The sequence below is a fragment of the Eumetopias jubatus genome, unplaced genomic scaffold, assembly GCF_037043125.1.
Source record: "Eumetopias jubatus isolate StellerSeaLion01/CBP00866 unplaced genomic scaffold, mEumJub1_p1.0 scaffold_2, whole genome shotgun sequence".
Taxonomy (NCBI): domain Eukaryota; kingdom Metazoa; phylum Chordata; class Mammalia; order Carnivora; family Otariidae; genus Eumetopias; species Eumetopias jubatus.
This window is the reverse complement of record NW_028274808.1, coordinates 173,015,043-173,026,184: the sequence shown is the minus strand read 5'-3', so window position 1 is coordinate 173,026,184 and position 11,142 is coordinate 173,015,043. Positions and strand designations below refer to the sequence as shown.

Here is an 11,142-nt window from a genome sequence, read left to right as displayed (position 1 = left end):
TCATCCTATTCTTCCATGTATGAAGCACTTTCACATCCACTATATCCATTGATTCTCACCAAAACCTTGAGGAATAATAAGCAGGTATCACCATTATTCCCACTTCATAGGGAAGGAGGTGGAGATTAGAGACTTAGCGAAGTTCGCAAGTCATTCTCCTGTGGTTCACTGTTAGAACATTTTCTTCTGTCCTGATGTTGCCAAAAAAATTAGTGGAGATTTATGATGAAAAGAACATGGGTGGAAGAAGTGAGACTTCTCTCTGCTTTCCATTAAAAGCATGAAATCAAACAACAAAAGGATATGTTATTTTTAAGAGCCATGGAAAGAGCAACAGAAACCAAGCATGAGAGAAAGCAGAGAAAAGAGCTCCCTGTCGAAGACAACGTAGAGAGCTCTGGACAACACAGACACTCAACTCTCAGATGTGAAAATGTTTCATCATTGTACAGTCCAGATGACTCACCAGTTTCTAAATCCTCCATTATTTTTGGACCTTGATTATCTTGGAGATTCTAAATATCTATTCACAACATTACTTGGATTGTGAAAGATAACTGAATTAGAAAACACACATTCCCCAAATATGTGTTCTCGAAAATGGAGGAAAAAAAAGAAAGTGACTTCTTTTCTCTGAAGTACCTGCCATATTTAAAACCTTTCTCTTACAAAAGTACCACTTCCGTTTACTGACTTTGCAGATTCAGTTCAAAATATTTCGTTTGTTCAAAATGCTTCTTCAGTAGTGTGTGTATATGTGCATGTGTTTGGTTTCCCCAATGCTTTCAGAAAGTGGAAACTAGAAAACATTCAATGAAAAAAATGTTACCAAAGAACACCTTAACTAAAAGGAAAAATGGAGGTGGGAGAAAGGAAAAAATGGCAGATAATGAAATGTACTAAAGCATAAATAGCTTGGCAAAGATCTTTTTCTTTTTCTTTTTCTTTTTCTTTTTTTTTTTTTTTTTTGGCCCTGATTCATAATTTAATGGCTGTGCAGGCCTTGGTCTCTTATTTCTGCTGCTCACGGGCCCACTGTTCTAGGGGTCAGGGTTTTCTGCTCAAAGGCATGAATGTGCAGAAGCTCTTCCGCTAGGCACGTGTTCACCAGCGGGTGTCTCTGAAACAGTGGCTTCCCCTCGAACTTGGCCGACACCACCAGGACTCGGAAGCTGGACGCACAACGGTTGGGAGTCTTTTCCTCGACTTCCACATGCTCTGCCTGCAGCTTCTCCCGCAGGTACTCGGCACTGAGTTCCATTGCGGCAGCCCAGAAGGGGCGGCAGCCCAGCCGGGATGGAACCTCAGCTCATAGCCCAGCGACAGTGCTTCCGCCCTTACTGACGCCCCGCAAGGATCTATTTTAATTCGAATTGAAACTATATTTAGGTTATTCTTTATGATCCAGTAACAGTACCTTTTATTTTTTTTTAAGATTTTATTTATTTATTTGACAGAGAGAGCATAAGCAGGGGGAGCAGCAGGCAGAGGGAGAGGGAGAAGCAGGCTTCCCACGGAGCAGAGAACCTGATGCGGGGTTTGTTCCCAGGACCCTGGGATCATGACCTGAGCAGAAGCAGATGTTTAACTGACTGAGCCACCCAGGCTCCCCATAACAGTACATTTTAAATCAAAGGCAAATTACAGCTGAGGAATGATAAATGTGAGATCTTGTTAATCACAAAATGGAAAGTTAGAAAACTCGTTGATTACAAAATACTTAGGAATCAGTACTGAAGTTAAGTTAATATACAAAACAATTACATATGGGTATTAAAGAGGGCACGTTCTGCGTGGAGCACTGGGTGTTATGCACAAACAATGAATCATGGAACACTACATCAAAAACTAATGATGTATGGTGATTAACATAACAATAAAAAATAAAAAAAACAATTACATATTATGGAACTCAATGTACTTGCTAATATATTTCATTCAAAATTAAGATGCTCAGTCACAAAGAACCTTATATCATACATTAGGTTATCATATAGCAGGTCTTATATCAGGTTCTGTGGTTAATTCTTGTCCTCATTGTACATAAACCCTGAGCAGCATTTGGTTAGGTTGAGCATTCAGCTAAGCTTCTGGTATACCTTAGTTAAACTGGCCACATCTTTCTTCCCTTGTAGGCTCTATCTTCTTGTTGTCTTTTACTGGTTCTTCCTCTTGAATAACTCTAATACCAGTACTATGGGACTCGATCACATATTCTTTTTTTCTTCTCTAGTTACACTCTCTTCCTGGGGAAGCTCATAAGTTTCTACTATTTCCAATACCATCAATATCATAATAGCCCTGAAAGGTATGTCTCTAGATCAGATGTCTCCTCTGAGCTCTCTCCTGGTATATCCAGCAGCCAACATAATGTTTCTACTTGGCTATATTTAAGATCGTTCTGTATTTTCCCCTCTGAATCCATTGCCAAAAGATAGTTCTGAAAAATTGTACTACATTCTTCGCAATTAGGCAGAACAAAAACCTACAACTTTCTTGAGTCTTCCCTTTTCATCTCATCTCTTACCTTCCCATGTATAAAGCCGGTCAGCTTTTCCTCCATTATATAACCCTAATCCCCTCACTGTTCCCATTGCTAAAACCCCAATCATTTTTTCCATTCTCCTGAGACACTATATCAACTTGCAACTGGCCTAACAGCATGCATAGCTACCACCCACCACTTCCCAAATTCCATCCTTCACGCAGAAATCAGAGCAAACCAAACCACATTACACCCAAACCTTAAAAAACAAACTTTAAAACAGACTATTCTTTATCTGATCTCCAAAGGGTCTTAATAATCTAACTTTCTCCCCAACATCATCTGCCTCTGCTCTACCTTGTTTATAATCACTCAATTCATACTTAAAATTTTGTTTCCTTAAACACTTCAAGATTATTTTTATTCCCTAGTGTTTGTATTTGCTGTTCTTTCTTCTTAGAACACTCCTTTCTCTGAATCCTATAATTCTTCTCTCTTTTTATCATGTTTTAAATCAAATATTCCTTCCTTAGAAAGACCTTCAGCAACAGGTGTGAATAAAGCAAATCCCCTTAAATTACTCCCTTCCATATTAGAATATTTTATCATCTACATAGTATTGATCAATACCTGATATTACCTAATTTATTGCTTACTTGTTAGCTTTTGTCTTCCTCTACTAAACATGAGTTCCTTGAGAATAAGAGCCCTGCCTTCTTTGTAGCTACTTCCCAGTATCTAGTACAGTGCTTAGCAATAATAGGTTCTCAATATCTGTTGGCAGAACGATTCCAGGAAAAGTCACTGTATTTAACAATGTGGAACTAACACAAATATAGAAACACAAGTACCATTCAAGCATCTATTGGCATTGCACTAAATGTATAAATTTGTATAGGGGAAAAAATACCATTTCTAGCATTTACTTCTATTCTTCCCATGCAGCAATTAGAATTGTTTCCATATTTATTCAAGTGTTCTTAGTTTTATTTTCCATCTTTGTTGGGCTTCTATATGTGGAAGTCTGACACATTCTACTGTCTAGTGACTTTACTGTTGTAAATGGAGATTTGTTTTTAGTGTAATATTTATCTATCTATCTGGCTAATAGGAATATCATTGCTTCTTAAGCAATCACATCAAACTCTATTATTTCTCATAAAGAAGAAGATAGAGCTTACCTTAGTTCTTTTGCTTTTGTTTGTTTTGAGAATCAAATGAGATGATGTGGATAAAGCTGTTTTTATAAACTGTGAAGTGTTATACAAATGATAGTTTCCCATCTGTGAGCAGTGATATTTTTAGCTTTTCTTTTAATATTTCTTGACAGTATACATTTCCCATATTATGTTAATTAATAATAGCAGTAGAAAAGAAAAAAAGTTTCCTAACTGTAGACCTATGCTCATTTAGGTCACTGGGAATTGTTTTCCCTTCTATCAGCACTTCTAAAATGGTAGCTTTTCTGTGAAACCTTACCCCACTGGGTTTATCTTGTTTTGGGCATGTACATATTACTCTTCACATTGTTTCTCCTACACTTAGACGTATATGAGATATTGTTTGTTTCCATGGCAACTTATAATTATGTAGGCAACACATACACAGTCCCACCCTATGCCATGAACATGTCTGCACATTTTATATGATTTATACTAATTCCTTTAATCTTCACAAAACCCTATGAGATAGATGTCCTCTATTTGCCATTTTCCAGATGAGGAGATTGAAGCAGGTGAATGATAACATGCTCAATGTCACACATCTAATAAATAGCAGAGGCAGGTTATGAGTTTATTTTTTTTTTACCTTCCCATCCCCCTTGATATAACTCAATAGAGTAATGATGTTCATAAAATAACAAATGTCAGGCCACAAAACTAGAATCCAGAATGGTAGCAGTGATGATAGTCCAATCTGCACAGGTCATTTATTCATTAATTGTTTATGAGAACACACCAAGTGTTAGGTATTGTGCTTGGCTCCTATGATTCAAAGATGAGTTAGAATGAGTCATTTACTTTCTTTTTTTAAAAAAGACTTTTATTTATTTATTTATTTGACAGAGAGAGTGAGAGACACAGTGAGAGAGGGAACACAAGCAGGAGGAGTAGGAGAGGGAGAAGCAGGCTTCCCACCAGGCAGGGAGCCCGATGCGGGGCTCGATCCCAGGACCCTGGGATCATGACCTGAGCTGAAGGCAGATGCTTAACGACTGAGCCACCCAGGCGCCCCGAGTCATTTACTTTCTTAATTTGGTCGGGAGGAAAAAGAACAAGCAGAGATGCTTGGGATGAAGAAGACTCAGATCTCACCTAAAATGTCTATTTTTGCCACTTTTGAAGACTTTATTTAAAAGAAAAATTGATACATGTGTATATAACAAATGGAGAACAACCACAATAAGAAGGGAATTCAGAACCAACACATACCAGAAATAGTGAAAATAACAGGAAACAGGTAGCCTAGACAAGGGAGACGATTGTGTTCTCACATGGAAAATGACCACAAATATCTGAATTCACTTTCAAACTAGTTCTACTGGAAGAAAGACACAGGTAAAAGAATTAGGCTCAGCACCAAGAGTAACTTTTTAATAGAGCTGTTCCAAATTGAAATAAGCTACTTCATGCATAGTGAATCCTTGCCATTGAAAGGTTAAACCTAAGAACAGGCAATTTACTACTCAGAGAAGTTGCAGGAAGTCTTCGTATATTAGATTAGAAAGCTGGACTCCACTAGATGACTTGTTAGTCGTACGAATCAAATTTAATTCCGATCTGAATCGTATTTGATTCTGAAGCAAAATCCATTGTGCTCTAAGGAGGATGGAGAACAATAGGATAATACTGTCAGAGAGTGTGTAAGATCTGGGATTTACTGTTTCATGGGTGCTGGCAGGAAAAAAAAAAAAAAAGCAAAAAACAAGACCCCTGGATCAGAGACAAAACACTTTAATACTCCTGGCAAGGGAGCCAGTCTGCATAAATTCCATATGTTCTCCAGATCTCATGGGGGCAATGCCAAAGAGCCACAGTGGATACTTGCATTACAGACGAAGAACACTGAGCTTGGGGGAATCATCACTTTTATAGTAAATGAAAGCAAGCCTACTCTTTTCTAGAGGGAGACATTACCACATCCCCCGAGGTTGTTCCCTGCAAACACAACCCTGAGAGATAGCCCAGGTAGTCAAGGCCTCACATTCTTGGAATACCCAGAAAAATATGTGCAGAGTCCAGGGTAAATTGCCTCCCTTCAACATGGATTGCAAAGCCACTGAATATCTGGAATCCTTGGGCATGCCAGAGTCTCCGATTACCAAAGAAAGCAGATGATAAGGAGAAAGATTTTCAATGACATAAGTCCTATTTAAAACAATCCCTGAATAGCAAGAGATAGATGGGATAAAAACAGTTTGCTTCTAAACCTATTGAATCCAGATGGAAGTTATATATGTCATCAACCTTCTTGTTTGTATGCCAAAAGAACTAACCTATTTGGTAGAAGCTTATTTATAAGGTTTCTAATGGCAAGAAGCACCCATTTTTCAAGTACAGAATTGCCCAAATCAGCTTTTTCCTATGCAGGAATTTTCATTAGATTAAAAAAAGGAAAAAAAAAAAAATCTCACCTACTCTGAGAGCTTTCAGGAAGATGAAAATGTGTGTTACACACAAGTAGATAAATCAACAGTGCCACCTAGTGGAATCATTTATTTATATGCTACAAAAATTATATTTTCTACAACTCTATCCACTTTTTTCCTTGTGTTTTTCAAGCAAAGATGAGTTCATTGAAAGCCTAGTTTGATCAATACATCTTAAATAATTACACTACCCTTTCTAACATCTTACCAATTTATTTTTATGCATAAATTGTGTAGTGTACAATGGGAACACTTTCTAAAATAGATCAATTTTAAGGGCTCCTGGTTATAAAAGGATAGAATTAAGAAGTGCACAAGAGCTTCTAGAAAATTTTGTGAAGGAAGCAAAAGTTAGTGAGAGTAGAATCTAGAATCAAAATTATTTAAGTAAATTTTTAAGAATCTAGATCACCCTGAAACGGACAAATCATAGTGCCACTGCAAATTACTATAATTATGAGTCATAAACAAATTTTCAGGGTCTTTCTGACTTCTAAAGTTATTGAAATTGTAGTGTGCAAGAATAGAAGCTGTTCATAAGGAAACACATTGGAAAAATAAGACTTTCACAACCTTTTACCAAAAAATAAAATAAAATAAATTGCTCATAATTTCAGCATTTTCCCATTTAAAAAAACGGGGAAGGGGGAATATATTATATTCCGGTCAATGGGCTTGTGGAAAACTACTGCAGAGATCACAGGACTAGAGACCACTTTTAGGATTCAATTTTCCAGGAGTTTCTGACACCTTGTCAGCATCTAGGTCAAATTTCTCAAGAGAAATGGGAAGAGAGACACACAGAAGAATCAGAAAAATTAAAATGAGTTTGGTACTTTTTTCCAGTGATTCCGAAATCCCATTCTCTTTTCCTTCAAGTAAGGCAGTATAGTACAGTGTCTAATATCAGGAACTTTGAAGTCATATTTGTAAGGTGAAACTATGTTTTTTCATAAATCAAAGGACTGACAGTTTCATATGGCTCAAGCCCATCCATTACTATCCTAACCCCATGTGTACCTAAATGATTTTCATTGGACAAGTTGCTTCACCTCAGTAAGCCTCGGGGTCCTCCTCCCTTCAATGGGGATAATACATATCACAATGGGTAGTGTGACAAATCAAAGAGAAAGCATCAGATAATGTTAACAACTACCACCCAGAGTGATCAAATGAAGAATGATTTCTGTAATAATAAGCTATCTTATGAAGTATATTCTAAGATAGTATAAAAGGTAAGAACTTCTTAGTTAAAAATCAACTCTTAAAACATCTGAATGATGAATAAGAAAACCCCTCTCTTTGCTTGCCTCATTGTCACAGTTGCTTCTGTTTCTTAGAGTTTCTTCCTAGCACCTCTTTATATACATATCTTCCTCATTTAAATGCTGCTCTTTTAAAATATATTTTTCCAGCTAATTAGATTAGACACGATCCATTTCTTTCACAAGAGCCTCGAAACGATAGGCCGCCATTTTGTGGTTGCTTCTATTTTTTTTTTTAAGATTTTATTTATTTATTTGAGAGAGAGAATGAGAGAGAGAGACAGAGAGAACATGAGAGGGGGGTGGGTTAGAGGGAGAAGCAGACTCCCCGCTGAGCAGGGAGCCCGATGCAGAACTCGATCCCTGGACTCCAGGATCATGACCCGAGCCGAAGGCAGTCGCCTAACCAACTGAGCCACCCAGGCGCCCCGGTTGCTTCTATTGATCTAGTCTCCTTTGACTTACACCTGGACAAGATAACATTATGTTAAAACTCACTTCCTCTTCAACCCTTGGCACCATGAGGTACTTTCCCCCTATCCTAGGACCTTAGAATCCATTGTGTGTTTGTGAGCCCCAAATAAAGTATCAGGAATATAATTGCTACTGAATCCTATTGTGCTCACATACCTGCCTCGGATATTACTCATTTTTCCACAGGATCTCTCTAAGGACAGTGATACAGTTTAGTGATTAAAGGTGCGGTCACTAAAGCCAGACTCCCAAGGATAAAAACCAAGCTTGGACAAGTCTTAGCTATGTGGTCAAAGGCAAGTTGCTTAACATCTGGACTTTCTTTATCTGTGAAGAAATGGGAATAATGATAGCACTTGTCTGACCGGGCTGTGGTCAGGAATAAATGACATAGTGCATCTGCCTGGACCAGGGGGAGAGTTCAAGAAATGTTAGCTACTATTAAGGAGGGTTGTTCTGAGTCTCAGGCTTTGCAAAGTGCAGCAAGAAAGTAATTCAAATCATTCTTTCATTCATTCTAAAAATAATGATTGAGCTCTACTTAACCACCAGACTGGTGATATGAGAGGGTAAAGGTTGATATAGTTTTCTCTCCTCGTGATATTTGCAATCAGGTGGCACCTTGTTAGCAGAACTGAAAATCAGGGCTATCCCTGACCTTCGTTTGTGTCCCCACAAATAAGTGACCAACCAGGAAAGAGAGGGTACCCATGTAGGGATGTCCCCACAGGCCTGGAGAAAATCTTCATGGTGAGGTATGGAGGTTCTCGCGAGGCCCCGCAGGCTTATTCGGGGCACAGACAAGAGGACTGTCCTCCAGCACAGTCCGAAGAAGAATGTTCGCTCTGTGCCAGCCTGTTTGCATTCTAATTTCAATTATCAAGAGTTATTCTCAAGGTTGGTGCATTTGTAAGGACATGAAAGTTCAGAAAGATGGAATGATGTAACCAAGATCACACAACCAATATGTTTTAATTTTAGGATTTGGACTCAGGTCTGCCTGGGTCCTAAGCACCTGCGCCTTACTTTTTCTTTTTGAAGGGAGTAAGTAGGGATGGGGGATGCTGTTAGCTTGAGGTTAACTGTAAACAAATCTTACAGATGCTGAAATCTTGTAATCACTGGAGTAGAGAGCGCAGATGACCCCGTAGTAAAAGTGAAAAGAACCAAGGTACATAGAATAAAAAGAAGTCTTTAGCATTGATAAGCACAAGAAAAGGTCCCCTGAAAACTCTTGTGGGAAGTCCAAAGGACCTGAGTGCAAAGAATTCAGATCAAGCTTGTTCTTCACTTCTCACAACTTGCCTGCTCTTTGCAAGGCTTTTTTGAATCTTCATGCCAGTTTGCCTTGCTTCCAATGCTCTTCATCCTCTCCAATGTTAGGTGCAGGTGGATGGGGTAAAAAGAGGGTTTGCAAGAGTACTTAAAGGGCCGGAGGCAGATCCACTTACTAGGCACAGAAACTGCTCTCAGACCAAGCAGCTTTGGATTTCAGTTCTGCCACAGAATACCCTCAGGAGGTAACTCAGCTTACTCATTTCTAAAAGGATGTGCTAATATTTACCTTACCAAATCCTGAGAAAATTACGTGAGGTAGCATGTGTGAAATGCCTGGCCAAAGGGTAGATATATAACAGATGTTCAATACATGTTAGTTCAGTGTATCTCAGACTGCAAGTTGTGGAAACAATGTTATTGTTTACAGTCAGGTCTTTGGAATGAAATGGGATAGATCAGAGTGTATTGTACTCATTTAGGATAAAATTTGTATGAAACTTCTTTCAGATATATATAAAAACGTATGTGTTTTTGGATCACAGTATAAAATGCACTTATTACCATAAGTCACAATTTAAACCTTAAAAAAAAAAAGATTTGATTTATTTACTTATTTGACAGAGAGAGAGAGAGAGAGAGAGAGAGAGAGAGCCTGGGGGGGTGGTGAGGAGCAGAGGGAGAGGGAGAAGCAGACTCCATGCTGAACGCAGAGCCCAACACAGGGCTGGATCTCACAACCCTGAGATCACGACCTGAGCTGAAATCAAGGATTGGGTGCTTAACCAACTGAGCCACCCAGGCGCCCCGCAATTTAAACTTCTGAAAGCCCCTACATCAGCTCCTTTCTCCTTAATGCATTTCCAACTAATATAATCCATATCAAGAGATTGACTTAGCTCAAATTCATTCTATTGGAGAAATTTACAGGACGGTTCTTATGTTTTCCTTTATTATTGCATGTATAATTTTTGTTCCTTTCAAAATATGTTGAAATTGCCTTTATTACATAGCCTTTATCTCCCATAATCATCATGACATTTACATGCCTGTCTTGTCTCTAACTGTTCAAGGGCAAGGACGGCATCTCATGATTTCTTTCTCTTTCTTCAAGGCTAACAAGAGGCCGATGAATTTTTTTGTGTGTAAATAAGTAAAACATAAGTTGAAAGTCTATAATTTGCCTGAAGTGATAGGATATAGTGTTTAGATGAGTTTCGTAGAACTTTAATTAAACTGTCCTTCATATTTGAAAATTATAAAACGATTTAGCTAACAGGGGAGGAAAAATGGACCTGAACTTAACAATGGATTCCATACATGACTTTGCCATTGATAACCTTGTAAAAGTCATTTCACCTCTCTTGAGCCTGAGTTGCTACCTCTTTAATGAGGTGGGTAGTCTGTAGGATTTCTTAAGTCTCTTTCAGATTTAATGTTTTTTATTTTGTTGGTAATACTACATGGCAGAAGAGAATATTAAATATGAATGACAGTAAGCAAGAGAAGATTCAGTATCACCACCCCAGATTATATCATCCATTTTTTAATTCCCACAAGATATATTATAGTACAATGTAAATTATAAATTTTGGGGAAAAGAACAAAAAATATTTCACATAATTCTGCTTTCATGAATGAGGGAACAATTCTGAATGCCACTTTTAATAAACGAAGAAACCAGGGAGAAGGAATGATAACTGAATCTTACTTGTTTTCTAGATTTCAGTTTCATTAAAGGGCTGAAGAAAATCATTCGTGTAACTATAAATGGTTACTGTTTATATAGTAATACACTAGAATCACTGTCCTTAATTTGTTTTAACAATTTTGTCCAAGTAACTGGGAGGCATATAAAGAGTTTTTCAGAAAATAAAATAATTCATATATTTTTAACTTCAGTGCAGGTATATTTTATCTGCAGTGCCCAGAAAATGGTAATTGGATTTGGCAACAATGTATTAAATACCTATTAATTGACAGACCTGGGCATT

The 11,142-nt window shown here is 37.8% G+C and overlaps 1 pseudogene; it reads right to left on the bottom strand.

Annotated features, from left to right (window-relative positions):
• Positions 1 to 965: 965 nt before the first annotated feature.
• On the bottom strand, positions 966 to 1,261 carry LOC114198526 (bolA-like protein 2 pseudogene; annotated as a pseudogene).
• Positions 1,262 to 11,142: the final 9,881 nt, after the last annotated feature.